This window comes from Chiloscyllium plagiosum, unplaced genomic scaffold (assembly GCF_037043375.1).
Source record: "Chiloscyllium plagiosum isolate Xiang-an unplaced genomic scaffold, Cpla_swu_hap1 HiC_scaffold_48, whole genome shotgun sequence".
Taxonomy (NCBI): Eukaryota; Metazoa; Chordata; class Chondrichthyes; order Orectolobiformes; family Hemiscylliidae; genus Chiloscyllium; species Chiloscyllium plagiosum.
In genome coordinates this window covers 54,773,283-54,790,777 of record NW_028270186.1, presented here as the reverse complement: position 1 = coordinate 54,790,777, position 17,495 = coordinate 54,773,283, and positions in this window count along the sequence as shown.

Here is a 17,495-nt window from a genome sequence, read left to right as displayed (position 1 = left end):
GTTGGGGGAGACACTGAGGGACACGGGGACAATGTGGGAGACACTGAGGGATACGGGGAGAGTGCGGGAGACTGGGAAATGGATAGATTGTTGGGGGGAGACACTGAGGGACACGGGGAGAGTGTGGGAGACTGGGAGATGGATAGATTGTTGGGGGAGACACTGAGGGACACGGGGAGAGTGAGGGAGACTGGGAGATGGATGGATTGTTGGGGGAGACACTGAGGGACACGGGGACAATGTGGGAGACACTGAGGGATACGGGGAGAGTGCGGGAGACTGGGAAATGGATAGATTGTTGGGGGGAGACACTGAGGGACACGGGGAGAGTGTGGGAGACTGGGAGATGGATAGATTGTTGGGGGGAGACACTGAGGGACACGGGGAGAGTGTGGGAGACTGGGAGATGGATAGATTGTTGGGGGGAGATTGTTGGGGGGAGAGCGCTCGGTCTGGGTAACGGCCCAGACCGAGCGCTCTCGGCGGCACACCTATAAACGTTGGCGAGGGTCACGCCAAATTTCCTCAGCTGCCCGAGGGAGGGCAGGGGGGTGGGGAGAAACGTCGCTGGGCCTTTGTGACCAGTGCGTCCGCCGCGTGAAGTGTCCGAGAAAGCTTGTGGTGGGTGGCCCACTCCCAGGAGCTTGACACCCTCCAATCATTCCACCTCATGTTGATGTTAACGTGTAGAGGGACACGAGTAACGTCCTGCCGAAAGTCAGTAATAGAGTACTGCATGGAAACAGACCCTTCGGCCCAACCCGTCCGTGCTAGCCCTGATATCCCAACCCCAACCTAGTCCCACCTGCCAGCACCCGGCCCCTCTCCCTCCAAACCCTTCCTGTTCACGTCCCCATCCAGATGTCTCTTCACTGCTGTCATTGTACCAGCCCCCACCACATCCTCTGGCAGCTCATTCCACACGTACCACCCTCTGGGGGAAAAAGTTACCCCTTAGGTCTCTTTTATATCTTTCCCCTCTCACCCTAAACCTACCCCCTCTAGTTCTGGGCCCCCCCACCCCAGGGGGAAAAGACCTTGTCTATTTACCCTATCCATGTCCCCCTCGTGATTTTATAACCCTCTAGTTCTGGGCTCCCCCACCCCAGGGGGAAAAGACCTTGTCTATTTACCCTATCCATGTCCCCCTCGTGATTTTATAACCCTCTAGTTCTGGGCTCCCCCACCCCAGGGGGAAAAGACCTTGTCTATTTACCCTATCCATGTCCCCCTCGTGATTTTATAACCCTCTAGTTCTGGACTCCCCCACCCCAGGGGGAAAAGACCTTGTCTATTTACCCTATCCATGTCCCCCTCGTGATTTTATAACCCTCTAGTTCTGGGCTCCCCCACCCCAGGGGGGAAAAGACCTTGTCTATTTACCCTATCCATGTCCCCCTCGTGATTTTATAACCCTCTAGTTCTGGGCTCCCCCACCCCAGGGGGAAAAGACCTTGTCTATTTACCCTATCCATGTCCCCCTCGTGATTTTATAACCCTCTAGTTCTGGGCTCCCCCACCCCAGGGGGAAAAGACCTTGTCTATTTACCCTATCCATGTCCCCCTCGTGATTTTATAACCCTCTAGTTCTGGGCTCCCCCACCCCAGGGGGAAAAGACCTTGTCTATTTACCCTATCCATGTCCCCATCGTGATTTTATAACCCTCTATAAGGTCACCCCTCAGCCTCCGACGCTCCAGGGAAAACAGCCCCAGCCTGTTCAGCCTCTCCCTGTAGCTCACACCCTCCAACATCCTTGTAAATCTTTTCTGAACCCTTTCAAGTTTCACAACATCTTTCCGATTGGGAAGGAGACCAGAATTGCACACAATATTCCAACAGCGGCCCCTAACCAATGTCCTGTACAGCCGCAACACGACCTCCCAACTCCTGTACCCAATACTCTGACCAATAAAGGAAAGCATACCAAACGCTGCCTTCACTATCCTATCTACCTGCGACTCCACTTTCAAGGAGCTATGAACCTGCACTCCAAGGTCTCTTTGTTCAGCAACACTCCCCAGGACCTTACTATTAAGTGTATAAGTCCTGCTAAGATTTACTTTCCCAAAATGCAGCACCTCGCATTTATCTGAATTAAACTCCATCTGCCACTTCTCAGCCCATTGGCCCATCTGGTCAAGATCCTGTTGTAATCTGAGGGTAACCCTCTTCGCTGTCCACTACGCCAACCGCGGGTTCCTTGGTTTTGCCGTCATTGGGAGCTGGGTTGTTCCCAGAGCGTCTATTTTTCGCCAGGTCTTCCACCTCCCCTCCGTGGAGAAACTTGGGACGCGTTCTGAACTGACGGGGCGGACGATACGCGCCCCACGTTTCACCGGACCACTGTGGCGGTCTTTGTCCCCCGGGCAGTACGGGTGTCTCCGCACCAGCCGCCTTTTACCTTGCCAGCTCCCCGGACTACGTTGGATCGGGGGGTGGGAGACTGGGAGATGGATAGATGTTTGGGGGGAGACACTGAGGGACACGGGGAGAGTGTGGGAGACTGGGAGATGGATAGATTGTTGGGGGGAGACACTGAGGGACACGGGGAGAGTGTGGGAGACTGGGAGATGGATAGATTGTTGGGGGGAGACACTGAGGGACACGGGGAGAGTGTGGGAGACTGGGAGATGGATAGATTGTTGGGGGGAGACACAGGGACACGGGGAGAGTGCGGGAGACTGGGAGATGGATAGATTGTTGGGGGGGAGACACTGAGGGACACGGGGAGAGTGTGGGAGACTGGGAGATGGATAGATTGTTGGGGGGAGACACTGAGGGACACGGGGAGAGTGTGGGAGACTGGGAGATGGATAGATTGTTGGGGGGAGACACTGAGGGACACGGGGAGAATGTGGGAGACTGGGAGATGGATAGATTGTTGGGGGGAGACACTGAGGGACACGGGGAGAGTGCGGGAGACTGGGAGATGGATAGATTGTTGGGGGAGACACTGAGGGACAAGGGGAGAGTGCGGGAGACTGGGAGATGGATAGATTGTTGGGGGGGAGACACTGAGGGACACGGGGAGAGTGTGGGAGACTGGGAGATGGATAGATTGTTGGGGGGAGACACTGAGGGACACGGGGAGAGTGTGGGAGACTGGGAGATGGATAGATTGTTGGGGGGAGACACTGAGGGACACTGGGAGAGTGTGGGAGACTGGGAGGTGGTAGATTGTTGGGGGGAGAGACACTGAGGGACACGGGGAGAGTGTGGGAGACTGGGAGATGGATAGATTGTTGGGGGGAGAGACACTGAGGGACACGGGGAGAGTGTGGGAGACTGGGAGATGGATAGATTGTTGGGGGGAGACACTGAGGGTCACGGGGAGAGTGTGGGAGACTGGGAGATGGATAGATTGTTGGGGGAGACACTGAGGGACACGGGGAGAGTGAGGGAGACTGGGAGATGGATGGATTGTTGGGGGAGACACTGAGGGACACGGGGACAATGTGGGAGACACTGAGGGATACGGGGAGAGTGCGGGAGACTGGGAAATGGATAGATTGTTGGGGGGAGACACTGAGGGACACGGGGAGAGTGTGGGAGACTGGGAGATGGATAGATTGTTGGGGGGAGACACTGAGGGACACGGGGAGAGTGTGGGAGACTGGGAGATGGATAGATTGTTGGGGGGAGACACTGAGGGACACGGTGAGCGGGTGGGAGACTGGGAGATGGATAGATTGTTGGGGGGAGACACTGAGGGACACGGGGAGAGTGCGGGAGACTGGGAGATGGATAGATTGTTGGGGGGAGACACTGAGGGACACGGGGAGCGGGTGGGAGACTGGGAGATGGATAGATTGTTGGGGGGAGACACTGAGGGACACGGGGAGAGGGTGGGAGACTGGGAGATGGATAGATTGTTGGGGGGAGACACTGAGGGACACGGGGAGAGGGTGGGAGACTGGCAGCAAGTGCTGTTGCAAAACACGGAGAGAGAGAGACAAATAAAAGCATCAGTTTGTACAAAACAATGAATCGCTTTTAATATTTCCTTCGGAAAAATTGTAGGAATGCTCTTTCATGGGATAGGATGAGGCAGAGTCTCCCCAGAAACGTCACAGGGGTGGCGAAATGTTTGGCAGCAATGCAGCAGGTATCCTGGGAAGACACGTTGGATTTGGACTGGGAGGTCATCGAGAGGGAGAGATGGTGCCTGGGATCAGCAAGATGTTCCATACTCCGTGTGGGGTGGGGTCGTGAGGACACTGTGATCAGTGTCCTGTCCCAATGAACCCCAAACCCCTCCCCGTTCCCTCCCGCTCTACACTGTCCCAATGGACCCCAAACCCCTTCCCGTTCCCTCCCGCTCTACACTGTCCCAATGGACCCCAAACCCCTTCCCGTTCCCTCCCGCTCTACACCGTCCCCAATGGGACCCCAAACCCCTTCCCGTTCCCTCCCGCTCTACACCGTCCCCAATGGGACCCCAAACCCCTTCCCGTTCCCTCCCGCTCTACACCCTCCCCAATGGGACCCCAAACCCCTTCCCGTTCCCTCCCGCTCTACACCGTCCCCAATGGGACCCAAACCCCTTCCCGTTCCCTCCCGCTCTACACTGTCCCAATGGACCCCAAACCCCTTCCCGTTCCCTCCAGCTCTACACCATCCCCAAGGGGACCCCAAACCCCCTCCCGCTCTACACCGTCCCCAATGAACCCTAAACCCCTTCCCGTTCCCTCCCGCTCTACACCGTCCCCAATGGGACCCCTTCCCATTCACTCCCGCTCTACACCGTCCCCAATGGGACCCCAAACCCCTTCCCGTTCCCTCCCGCTCTACACCGTCCCCAATGGGACCCCAAACCCCTTCCCGTTCCCTCCCGCTCTACACTGTCCCCAATGAACCCCAAACCCCTTCCCCGTTCCCTCCCGCTCTACACCGTCCCCAATGGGACCCCAAACCCCTTCCCGTTCCCTCCCGCTCTACACTGTCCCCAATGAACCCCAAACCCCTTCCCGTTCACTCCCGCTCTACACCGTCCCCAATGGGACCCCAAACCCCTTCCCATTCCCTCCCGCTCTATACCGTCCCCAATGAACCCCAAACCCCTTCCCCGTTCCCTCCCGCTCTACACCGTCCCCAATGGGACCCCAAACCCCTTCCCGTTCCCTCCCGCTCTACACCGTCCCCAATGGGACCCCAAACCCCTTCCCGTTCCCTCCCCCTCTACACTGTCCCAATGAACCCCAAACCCCTTCCCGTTCACTCCCGCTCTACACCGTCCCCAATGGGACCCCAAACCCCTTCCCGTTCCCTCCCGCTCTACACCGTCCCCAATGGGACCCCAAACCCCTTCCCGTTCCCTCCCCCTCTACACTGTCCCAATGGACCCCAAACCCCTTCCCGTTCCCTCCCGCTCTACACCGTCCCCAATGGGACCCCCAACCCCTTCCCGTTCCCTCCCGCTCTACACCGTCCCCAATGAACCCCAAACCCCTTCCCGTTCCCTCCCGCTCTACACTGTCCCAATGGACCCCAAACCCCTTCCCGTTCCCTCCTGCTCTACACCATCCCCAATGGGACCTCTTCCCGTTCCCTCCCGCTCTACACCGTCACCGATGGGACCCCAAACCCCTTCCCCGTTCCCTCCCGCTCAACACCGTCCCCAATGGGACCCCAAACCCCTTCCCGTTCCCTCCCGCTCTACACCGTCCCCAATGGGACCCCAAACCCATTCCCTCCCGCACTACACAGTCCCCAATGGGACCCCAAACCCATTCCCGTTCCCTCCCGCTCTAAACCATCTCCAATATACTCCAACCCTCTTCCCCTTTCCGTCCCGCTCTACACTGTCCCCAATGGGACACCAAACCCCTTCCCTTTCCCTCCCGCTCTACGCCATCCCCAATGGGACCCCAAACCCCTTCCCTCCCACTCTACTCCGTCCCCAATAGGACCCCTTCCCGTTCCCTCCCGCTCTAAACCATCTCCAATATACTCCAACCCCCTTCCCCGTTCCGTCCCGCTCTACACTGTCCCCAATGGGACACCAAACCCCTTCCCGTTCCCTCCCGCTCTACACCGTCCCCAATGGGACCCCAAACCCCTTCCCGTTCCCTCCCGCTCTACACCGTCCCCATTGGGACCCCTTCCTGTTCCCTCCCACTCTACACCGTCCCAATGGGACCCCAAACCCGTTCCCTCCCGCTCTACACCGTCCCAATGGGACCCCAAACCCCTTCCCGTTCACTCCCACTCTACACCGTCCCAATGGGACCCCAAACCCCTTCCCGTTCACTCCCGCTCTACACCGTCCCCAATGGGACCCCAAACCCCTTCCCGTTCCCTCCCGCTCTACACCATCCTAATGGGACCCCAAACCCCTTCCCGTTCACTCCCACTCTACACCGTCCCAATGGGACCCCAAACCCCTTCCCGTTCACTCCCGCTCTACACCGTCACCAATGGGACCCCAAACCCCTTCCCGTTCCCTCCCGCTCTACACCGTCCCAATGGGACCCCAAACCCCTTCCCGTTCCCTCCCGCTCTACACCGTCCCCAATGGGACCCCAAACCCCTTCCCGTGCCCTCCCGCTCTACACCGTCCCCAATGGGACCCCTTCCCGTTCCCTCCCGCTCTACACCATCCCAATGGGACCCGAAACCCCTTCCCGTTCCTTCCTGCTCTACACCGTCCCCAATGGGACCCCAAACCCCTTCCCGTTCCCTCCCGCTCTACACCATCCCAATGGGACCCCAAACCCCTTCCCGTTCCTTCCCGCTCTACACCGTCCCCAATGGGACCCCAAACCCCTTCCCGTGCCCTCCCACTCTACACCGTCCCCAATGGGACCCCTTCCCGTTCCCTCCCGCTCTACACCATCCCAATGGGACCCCTTCCCGTTCCCTCCCACTGTACACCATCCCCAATGGGACCCCAATCCTCTTCCCGTTCCCTCCCGCTCTACACCGTCCCCAATGGACCCCAAACCCCTTCCCGATCACTCCCGCTCTACACCATCCCCATAGGTCCCCAACCCCTTCCCGTTCCCTCCCGCTCTACACCGTCCCAATGGGACCCCAAACCCCTTCCCGTTCCCTCCAGCTCTACACCGTCCCCAATGGGACCCCAAACCCCTTCCCGTTCCCTCCCGCTCTACACCATCCCCAGTGGGACCCCAAACCCCTTCCCGTTCACTCCCGCTCTACACTGTCCCCAATGGGACCCCAAACCCCTTCCCGTTCACTCCCGCTCTACACTGTCCCCAATGGGACCCCAAACCCCTTCCCGTTCCCTCCCGCTCTACACCGTCCCAATGGGACCCCAAACCCCTTCCCGTTCCCTCCCGCTCTACACCATCCCCAGTGGGACCCCAAACCCCTTCCCGTTCCCTCCCGCTCTACACCGTCCCAATGGGACCCCAAACCCCTTCCCGTTCCCTCCAGCTCTACACCGTCCCCAATGGGACCCCAAACCCCTTCCCGTTCCCTCCCGCTCTACACCATCCCCAGTGGGACCCCAAACCCCTTCCCGTTCACTCCCGCTCTACACTGTCCCCAATGGGACCCCAAACCCCTTCCCGTTCACTCCCGCTCTACACTGTCCCCAATGGGACCCCAAACCCCTTCCCGTTCCCTCCCGCTCTACACCGTCCCAATGGGACCCCAAACCCCTTCCCGTTCCCTCCCGCTCTACACCATCCCCAGTGGGACCCCAAACCCCTTCCCGTTCACTCCCACTCTACACTGTCCCCAATGGGACCCCAAACCCCTTCCCGTTCACTCCCGCTCTACACTGTCCCCAATGGGACCCCAAACCCCTTCCCGTTCACTCCCGCTCTACACTGTCCCCAATGGGTCCCCTTCCCGTTCCCTCCCGCTCTACACCATCCCCAGTGGGACCCCAAACCCCTTCCCGTTCCCTGCCGCTCTACACCGTCCCCAATGGGACCCCAAACCCCTTCCCCGTTCCCTCCCTATCTACACCATCCCAATGGGACCCCAAACCCCTTCCTGTTCCCTCCCGCTCTACACCGTCCCCAATGGACCCCAAACCCCTTCCCGCTCCCTGCCGCTCTACACCATCCCCAATGGGACCCCAAACCCCTTCCCGTTCCCTCCCGCTCTCCACCATCCCAATGGACCCTAAACCCCTTCCCGTTCCCTCCCGCTCTACACCGTCCCCAATGGGACCCCAAACCCCTTCCCGTTCACTCCCGCTCTACACCGTCCCCAATTGGACCCCAAACCCCTTCCCGTTCCCTCCCGCTCTACACCATCCCAATGGGACCCCAAACCCCTTCCCATTCACTCCCACTCTACACTGTCCCCAATGGGATCCCAAACCCATTCCCTCCCGCTCTACACTGTCCCCAATGGGACCCCAAACCCCTTCCCGTTCCCTCCCGCTCTACACCGTCCCCAATGGGACCCCAAACCCCTTCCCGTTCACTCCTGCTCTACACTGTCCCCAATTGGACCCCAAACCCCTTCCCGTTCCCTCCCGCTCTACACCATCCCAATGGGACCCCAAACCCCTTCCCATTCACTCCCACTCTACACTGTCCCCAATGGGATCCCAAACCCCTTCCCGTTCCCTCCCGCTCTACACCGTCCCCAATGGAACCCCAAACCCCTTCCCGTTCCCTCCCGCTCTACACCGTCCCCAATGGGACCCCAAACCCCTTCCCGTGCCCTCCCGCTCTACACCGTCCCAATGGACCCCAAACCCCTTCCCGTTCCCTCCCGCTCTACACCATCCCAATGGGACCCCAAACCCCTTCCCGTTCACTCCCGCTCTACACGGTCTCCAATGGGACCCCACACCCCTTCCCCATTCCCTCCTGCTCTACAGCATTTGTAGCTGTCCATTTCTGGTCTCTGTGCCTCTCCCTCCATCTCTATTTCTCTCCTTTCTCTTTTACAACCACTCTTCCTCTCTCTCTCCGTCAACCTGTGCTCCCTCTTGTGCCATCTCTCTCTTTCTGCCTTCTCGCTCTCTGTCTGTCGCCTCTTTCTCTCCACCTCTCTCTCCCTACCTTCTTTCTCTCTCCTCTCTTTTCCCCACTTTCTCTCTCCCCAACCCCTCTGTCTGCCTCTTGCCAACTTCATGCTGTCTTCCTATTCATTCTCTATCTGTCTCCACCTTCCATCCCTCTCTCTTCCACCTTCTCCCTCTCCACCTCTCTCTCTCTCCCTCCATCTTCTCCCTCTCTCTCCCACATTATCTCTCTCTCTCTTGCTCTCCACCTTCTCTATCTCTCTCCTACCTCTCTCTCTCTCCCACCTTCTCTATCTCTCTTCCACCTTCTCTCCCACCTCTCTCTCTCTCTCCCACCTTCTCTATCTCTTCCACCTTCTCTCTCTCCCACCTCTCTCTCTCTCCCACCTTCTCTCTCTCCCACCTCTCTCTCCCACCTTCTCTATCTCTCTTCCATCTTCTCTCTCTCTCCCACCTTTTCTATCTCTCTTCCACCTTCTCTCTCTCCAACCTTCTCTCTCTCTCTTCCACCTTCTCACCTTCTCTCTCTCCCACCTGTCTCTCACACCTTCTCTCTCTCTCTCCCACCTTCTCTATCTCTCTTCCACCTTCTCTCCCTCTCGTTTCCACCTTCTCTATCTCTCTCCCACCTTCTCTCTCTCTCTTCCACCTTCTCGCTCTCTCTCGTTTCCATCTTCTCTATCTCTCTCCCACCTCTATCTCTCTTCCACCTTCTCTCTCTCCCACCTTCTCTCTCTCTTCCACCTTCTCTCTCGCCCACCTCTCTCTCTCTCTCCCACCTTCTCTATCTCTCTTCCACCTTCTCTCTCTCCCACCTCTCTCTCTCTCTCCCACCTTCTCTATCTCTCTTCCACCTTCTCTCTCTCCCACCTCTCTCTCTTCCATCTTCTCTATCTCTCTTCCATCTCTCTCTCCCACCTTCTCTCTCTCTCTCCCACCTTCTCTATCTCTCTTCCATCTTCTCTCTCTCCCACCTTCTCTCTCTCTCTCCCACCTCTCTCTCTCTCTCTCTCCCACCTTCTCTATCTCTCTTCCACCTTCTCTCTCTCTCATTTCCACCTTCTCTATCTCTCTCCCACATTCTCTCTCTTGCTCTCCACCTTCTCTATCTCTCTCCCACATTCTCTCTCTTGCTCTCCACCTTCTCTATCTCTCTCCTACCTCTCTCTCTCCCACCTTCTCTCTCTCTCTCTCACTCCCACCTTCTCTCTCACTCTCTCCCACCTTCTCTCTCTCTCCCACCTTCTCTCTCTCTCTCTCCCACCTTCTCCCTCTCTCTTCCACCTTCTCTCTCTCTCGTTTCCACTTTCTCTATCTCTCTCCCACCTTCTCTCTCTCTCTTGCTCTCCATCTTCTCTATCTCTCTCCCACCTTCTCTATCTCTCTTCCACCTTCCCTCTCTCACACCTTCTCTCTCTCTCCCACCTTCTCTATCTCTCTTCCACCTTCTCTCTCTCCCACCTTCTCTCTCTCTCCCACCTTCTCTCTCTCTCCCACCTTCTCTCTCTCTCTTCCACCTTCTCTCTCTCTCGTTTCCACCTTCTCTATCTCTCTCCCACCTCTCTCTCTCGTTTCCACCTTCTCTCTCCCCCACCTTCTCTCTCTCTCGTTTCCACCTTCTCTATCTCTCTCCCACCTTCTCTCTCTCTCGTTTCCACCTTCTCTCTCCCCCACCTTCTCTCTCTCTCGTTTCCACCTTCTCTCTCTCTCTTCCACCTTCTCTCTCTCTCCCCCACCTTCTCTATCTCTCCCCCACCTTCTCTATCTCTCCCCCACCTTCTCTATCTCTCTCCACCTTCTCTCTCTCTTCCATCTTCTCTCTCTCTCTCTCCCACCTTCTCTCTCTCCCACCTCTCTCTCTCGTTTCCACCTTCTCTCTCTCCCACCTTCTCTCTCTCTCGTTTCCACCTTCTCTCTCTCCCACCTTCTCTCTCTCGTTTCCACCTTCTCTATCTCTCTTCCACCTTCTCTCTCTCTCCCACCTTCTCTCTCCCACCTTCTCTATCTCTCTTCCACCTTCTCTCTCTCTCATCTTCTCCCTCTCTCTCTCTCATCTTCTCCCTCTCTCTCCCACCTTCTCTCTCTCCCACCTTCTCTCTCTCTCTCTTCCACCTTCTCTCTCTCTCTCGTTTCCACCTTCTCTATCTCTCTCCCGCCTTCTCTCTCTCTCTCCCACCTTCTCTCTCTCCCTCCCACCTTCTCTGTCTCTTTCACCTTCCCTCTCTCTCTCTCGTTTCCACCTTCTCTCTCTCACCTTCTCTATCTCTTGCTCTCTATCTTCTCTATCTCTCTTCCACCTTCTCTCTCTCCCACCTTCTCTATCTCTCTTCCACCTTCTCTCTCTCCCACCTCTCTCTCTCTCCCACCTTCTCTCTCTCTCCCACCTTCTCCCTCTCTCTTCCACCTTCTCTCTCTCGTTTCCACTTTCTCTATCTCTCTCCCACCTTCTCTCTCTCTCTTGCTCTCCATCTTCTCTATCTCTCTCCCACCTTCTCTATCTCTCTTCCACCTTCCCTCTCTCACACCTCTCTCTCTCCCATCTTCTCTATCTCTCTTCCACCTTCTCTCTCTCCCACCTTCTCTATCTCTCTTCCACCTTCTCTCTCTCCCACCTTCTCTATCTCTCTTCCACCTTCTCTCTCTCTCATTTCCACCTTCTCTATCTCTCTCCCACATTCTCTCTCTTGCTCTCCACCTTCTCTATCTCTCTCCTACCTCTCTCTCTCCCACCTTCTCTCTCTCTCTCTCACTCCCACCTTCTCTCTCTCTCTCTCCCACCTTCTCTCTCTCTCCCACCTTCTCTCTCTCTCTCTCCCACCTTCTCCCTCTCTCTTCCACCTTCTCTCTCTCTCGTTTCCACTTTCTCTATCTCTCTCCCACCTTCTCTCTCTCTCTTGCTCTCCATCTTCTCTATCTCTCTCCCACCTTCTCTATCTCTCTTCCACCTTCCCTCTCTCACACCTTCTCTCTCTCTCCCACCTTCTCTATCTCTCTTCCACCTTCTCTCTCTCCCCCTTCTCTCTCTCTCCCACCTTCTCTCTCTCTCCCACCTTCTCTCTCTCTCTTCCACCTTCTCTCTCTCTCGTTTCCACCTTCTCTATCTCTCTCCCACCTTCTCTCTCTCTCGTTTCCACCTTCTCTCTCCCCCACCTTCTCTCTCTCTCGTTTCCACCTTCTCTATCTCTCTCCCACCTTCTCTCTCTCTCGTTTCCACCTTCTCTCTCCCCCACCTTCTCTCTCTCTCGTTTCCACCTTCTCTCTCTCTCTTCCACCTTCTCTCTCTCTCCCCCACCTTCTCTATCTCTCCCCCACCTTCTCTATCTCTCCCCCACCTTCTCTATCTCTCTCCACCTTCTCTCTCTCTTCCATCTTCTCTCTCTCTCTCCCACCTTCTCTCTCTCCACCTCTCTCTCTCGTTTCCACCTTCTCTCTCTCCCACCTTCTCTCTCTCTCGTTTCCACATTCTCTATCTCTCTCCCACCTTCTCTCTCTCTCGTTTCCACCTTCTCTCTCTCCCACCTTCTCTCTCTCGTTTCCACCTTCTCTATCTCTCTTCCACCTTCTCTCTCTCTCCCACCTTCTCTCTCCCACCTTCTCTATCTCTCTTCCACCTTCTCTCTCTCATCTTCTCCCTCTCTCTCTCTCATCTTCTCCCTCTCTCTCCCACCTTCTCTCTCTCCCACCTTCTCTCTCTCTCTTCCACCTTCTCTCTCTCTCTCGTTTCCACCTTCTCTATCTCTCTCCCGCCTTCTCTCTCTCTCTCCCACCTTCTCTCTCTCCCTCCCACCTTCTCTGTCTCTTTCACCTTCCCTCTCTCTCTCTCGTTTCCACCTTCTCTCTCTCACCTTCTCTATCTCTTGCTCTCTATCTTCTCTATCTCTCTTCCACCTTCTCTCTCTCCCACCTCTCTCTCTCTCCCACCTTCTCTCTCTCTCCCACCTTCTCCCTCTCTCTTCCACCTTCTCTCTCTCGTTTCCACTTTCTCTATCTCTCTCCCACCTTCTCTCTCTCTCTTGCTCTCCATCTTTTCTATCTCTCTCCCACCTTCTCTATCTCTCTTCCACCTTCCCTCTCTCACACCTCTCTCTCTCCCATCTTCTCTATCTCTCTTCCACCTTCTCTCTCTCCCACCTTCTCTATCTCTCTTCCACCTTCTCTCTCTCCCACCTTCTCTCTCTCTCCCACCTTCTCTCTCTCTCTTCCACCTTCTCTATCTCTCTCCCACCTTCTCTCTCTCTCGTTTCCACCTTCTCTCTCCCCCACCTTCTCTCTCTCGTTTCCACCTTCTCTCTCTCTCTTCCACCTTCTCTCTCTCTCCCCCACCTTCTCTATCTCTCCCCCACCTTCTCTATCTCTCTCCACCTTCTCTCTCTCTCTCTCCCACCTTCTCTATCTCTCTCCCACCTCTCTCTCTCGTTTCCACCTTCTCTCTCTCCCACTTTCTCTCTCTCTCGTTTCCACATTCTCTATCTCTCTCCCACCTTCTCTCTCTCGTTTCCACCTTCTCTCTCTCCCACCTTCTCTCTCTCTCGTTTCCACCTTCTCTATCTCTCTTCCACCTTCTCTCTCTCTCCCACCGTCTCTCTCTCTCTCCCCCACCTCTCTCTCTCTCATCTTCTCCCTCTCTCGCCCACCTTCTCTCTCTCTCCCACCTTCTCTATCTCTCTTCCACCTTCTCTCTCTCTCATCTTCTCCCTCTCTCTCTCTCATCTTCTCCCTCTCTCTCCCACCTTCTCTCTCTCCCACCTTCTCTATCTCTCTTCCACCTTATCTCTCTCTCGTTTCCACCTTCTCTATCTCTCTCCCGCCTTCTCTCTCTCCCTCCCACCTTCTCTATCTCTCTTTCACCTCTCTCTCTCCCACCTTCTCTATCTCTCTTCCACCTTCTCTCTCTCTCTCTTCCACCTTCTTTCTCTCTCCCCCACCTTCTCTATCTCTCTCCCACCTTCTCTCTCTCTCTCATTTCCACCTTCTCTCTCCCCCACCTTCTCTCTCTCGTTTCCACCTTCTCTCTCTCTCCCATCTTCTCTCTCTCTCGTTTCCACCTTCTCTATCTCTCTTCCACCTTCTCTCTCTCTCTTGCCCTCCACCTTCTCTATCTCTCTTCCACATTCTCTCTCTCCCACCTTCTCTCTCTCATCTCTCTCTCTCCCACCTTCTCTCTCTCTCCCACCTTCTCTCTCTCTCATCTTCTCCCTCTCTCTCCCACCTCTCTCTCTCTCCCACCTTCTCTATCTCTCTTCCACCTTCTCTCTCTCTCTTGTTTCCAACTTCTCTCTCTCTCTCGTTTCCACCTTCTCTATCTCTCTTCCACCTTCTCTCTCTCTCTTGCTCTTCATCTCTATCTCTCTTCCACCTTCTCTATCTCTCTTCCACCTTCTCTCTCTCCCACCTTCTCTCTCTCCCACCTTCTCTATCTCTCTTCCACCTTCTCTCTCTCCCACCTCTCTCTCTCCTACCTTCTCTCTCTCCCACCTTCTCTCTCTCTGTCCCACCTTCTCTCTCTCTCTCTTCCACCTTCTCTCTCTCCCACCTTCTCTATCTCTCTTCCACCTTCTCTCTCTCCCACCTTCTCTCGCTCCCACCTTCTCTATCTCTCTTCCACCTTCTCTCTCTCTCTTGCTCTCCACCTTCTCTATCTCTCTTCCACCTTCTCTCTCCCACCTTCTCTCTCTCCCTCCCACCTTCTCTCTCTAAAACCTCTCTCTCTCTCCCACCTTCTCTATCTCTCTTCCACCTTCTCTCTCGTTTCCACCTTCTCTATCTCTCTCCCACCTTCTCTCTCTCTCGTTTCCACCTTCTCTCTCTTCCACCTTCTCTCTCTCTCTCCCACCTTCTCGATCTCTCTTCCACCTTCTCTCTCTCTCTCACTTGTTTCCACCTTCTCTATCTCTCTCCCACCTTCTCTCTCTCCCTCCCACCTTCTCTATCTCTCTTTCACCTTCTCTCTCTCTTGCTCTCCACCTTCTCTATCTCTCTCCCACCTTCTCTCTCTCTTGCTCTCCACCTTCTCTATCTCTCTCCCACCTTCTCTATCTCTCTTCCATCTTCTCTCTCTCATTTCCACCATCTCTGTCTCTCTCCCACCTTCTTTCTCTCTCATCTTCTCCCTCTCTCTCCCACCTTCTCTCTCTCCTGCTCTCCACCTTCTCTATCTCTCTCCCATCTTCTCTTCCACCTCCCACCTACTCTATCTCTCTTCCACCTTCTCTATCTCTCTCCCACCTTCTCTCTCTCTCACCTCTCTCTCTCTCTCTGTCCCACCTTCTCTATCTCTCTTCCACCTTCTCTCTCTCGTTTCTACCTTCTCTATCTCTCTTTCACCTTCTCTCTCTCCCAACTTCCCTATCTCTCCCCACCTCTCTCTCTATCACCTTCCCTATCTCTCTCACACACCTTCTCCCTCTCTCTTCCACCTTCCCTATCTCTCCCCCACCTTCTCTGTCTCCCACCTTCTCTATTTCTCTCCCACCTTCTCTCTCTCTCTCCCACCTTCCCTATCTCTCTCCCACCTTCTCTCTCTCCCACCTTCTCTCTCTCACACCTCTCTCTCTCTCCCACCTTCTCTCTCTCCCACCCTTCTCTCTCTCCCACCTTCCCTACCTCTCTCCCACCTTCCCTACCTCTCTCCCACCTTCTCTCTCTCCCACCTTCTCTCTCTCTCCCACCTTCCCTATCTCTCTCCCACCTTCTCTCTCTCCCACCTTCTCTCTCTCCCACCTTCTCTCTCTCCCACCTTCCCTACCTCTCTCCCACCTTCTCTCTTTCCCACCTTCTCTCTCTCCCACCTTCTCTCTCTCTCCCACCTTCCCTATCTCTCTCCCACCTTCTCTCTCTCCCACCCTTCTCTCTCTCCCACCTTCCCTACCTCTCTCCCACCTTCTCTCTCTCCCACCCTTCTCTCTCTCCCACCTTCTCTTCCACCTACTCTCTCTCTCTCTGTCCCACCTTCTCTATCTCTCTTCCACCTTCTCTCTCTCGTTTCCACCTTCTCTATCTCTCTTTCACCTTCTCTCTCTATCACCTTCCCTATCTCTCTCACACACCTTCTCCCTCTCTCTTCCACCTTCCCTATCTCTCCCCCACCTTCTCTGTCTCCCACCTTCTCTATTTCTCTCCCACCTTCTCTCTCTCTCTATCACCTTCCCTATCTCTCTCACACCTCTCCCTCTCTCTTCCACCTTCTTTCTCTCTTGTTTCCACCTTCTCTATCTCTCTACCATCTTCTCTCTCTCCCACCTTCTCTCTCTCCCACCTCTCTCTCTCTCCCACTTCCTATCTCTCTCCCACCTTCTCTCTCTCCCACCCTTCTCTCTCTCCCACCTTCTCTCTCTCCCACCCTTCTCTCTCCCATCCTTCTCTCTCTCCCACCTCTCTCTCTCTCCCACCTTCCCTATCTCTCTCCCACCTTCTCTCTATCCCACCTCTCTCTCTCTCCCTTCTCTCTCCCACCCTTCTCTCTCTCCCACCTCTCTCTCTCCCTTCTCTCTCTCCCACCTCTCTCTCTCTCCCACCCTTCTCTCTCTCCCACCTCTCTCTCTCTCCCTTCTCTCTCCCACCCTTCTCTCTATCCCACCTCTCTCTCTCTCCCTTCTCTCTCCCACCCTTCTCTCTCTCCCACCTCTCTCTCTCCCTTCTCTCTCTCCCACCCTTCTCTCTCTCTCCCACCTTCTCTCTCTCTCCCACCTCTCTCTCTCTCTCCCACCCTTCTCTCTCTCCCACCTTTCTCTCTCTCCATCTTCTCCCTCTCCACCTTCTTGCTCTCCACCATCTCTCTCTCTCCCACCTCTCTCTATCTCTCCATCTTCACCCTCTCCACCTTCTATCTCCAGCACCTCTCCCTCTCTCTCCCATCCTGACCTCGCCAGCCCCCACCCGCTCTGTGCCTCCCTGGGGAGCCCTGGGCCTCGTGCCCCTCGCCAGGGTAGGGCAGGGGGGGGGGGGGGGTGGGGGGTTTGTTGATCGATCTGGACTCCTCCAGGCCAGACAGGAATTCCCACTCCTTTAAGGCGTGTTGTATCCCGTCAAGTCCTCCACGCTCCCAACGCGGGGTCCGGGGGGGGGGGGGGGGGGGGGGGGAGTGAGGCAAAGGGTCTGTCAGGGGCACCTCTCCCCTCCCCCAGAGACCGGACACCACCTACCCCCGTCCTGCTGCTGTGGGAGCGCAATTATCTCAGGGCCCAGAGACAGAGAGACACAGATAGAGTGAGCAGAGAGGGAGAGAGACAGGAGACAGAGAGAGACACAGATAGAGTGAGCAGAGAGGGAGAGACACACAGGAGACAGAGAGAGACACAGATAGAGTGAGCAGAGAGGGAGAGACACACAGGAGACAGAGAGAGACACAGATAGAGTGAGCAGAGAGGGAGAGAGACACAGGAGACAGAGAGAGACACAGATAGAGTGAGCAGAGAGGGAGAGAGACACACAGGAGACAGAGAGAGACACAGATAGAGAGGGAGAGAGACACACAGGAGACAGAGAGAGGCACAGATAGAGTGGGCAGAGAGGGAGAGAGACACACAGGAGACAGAGAGAG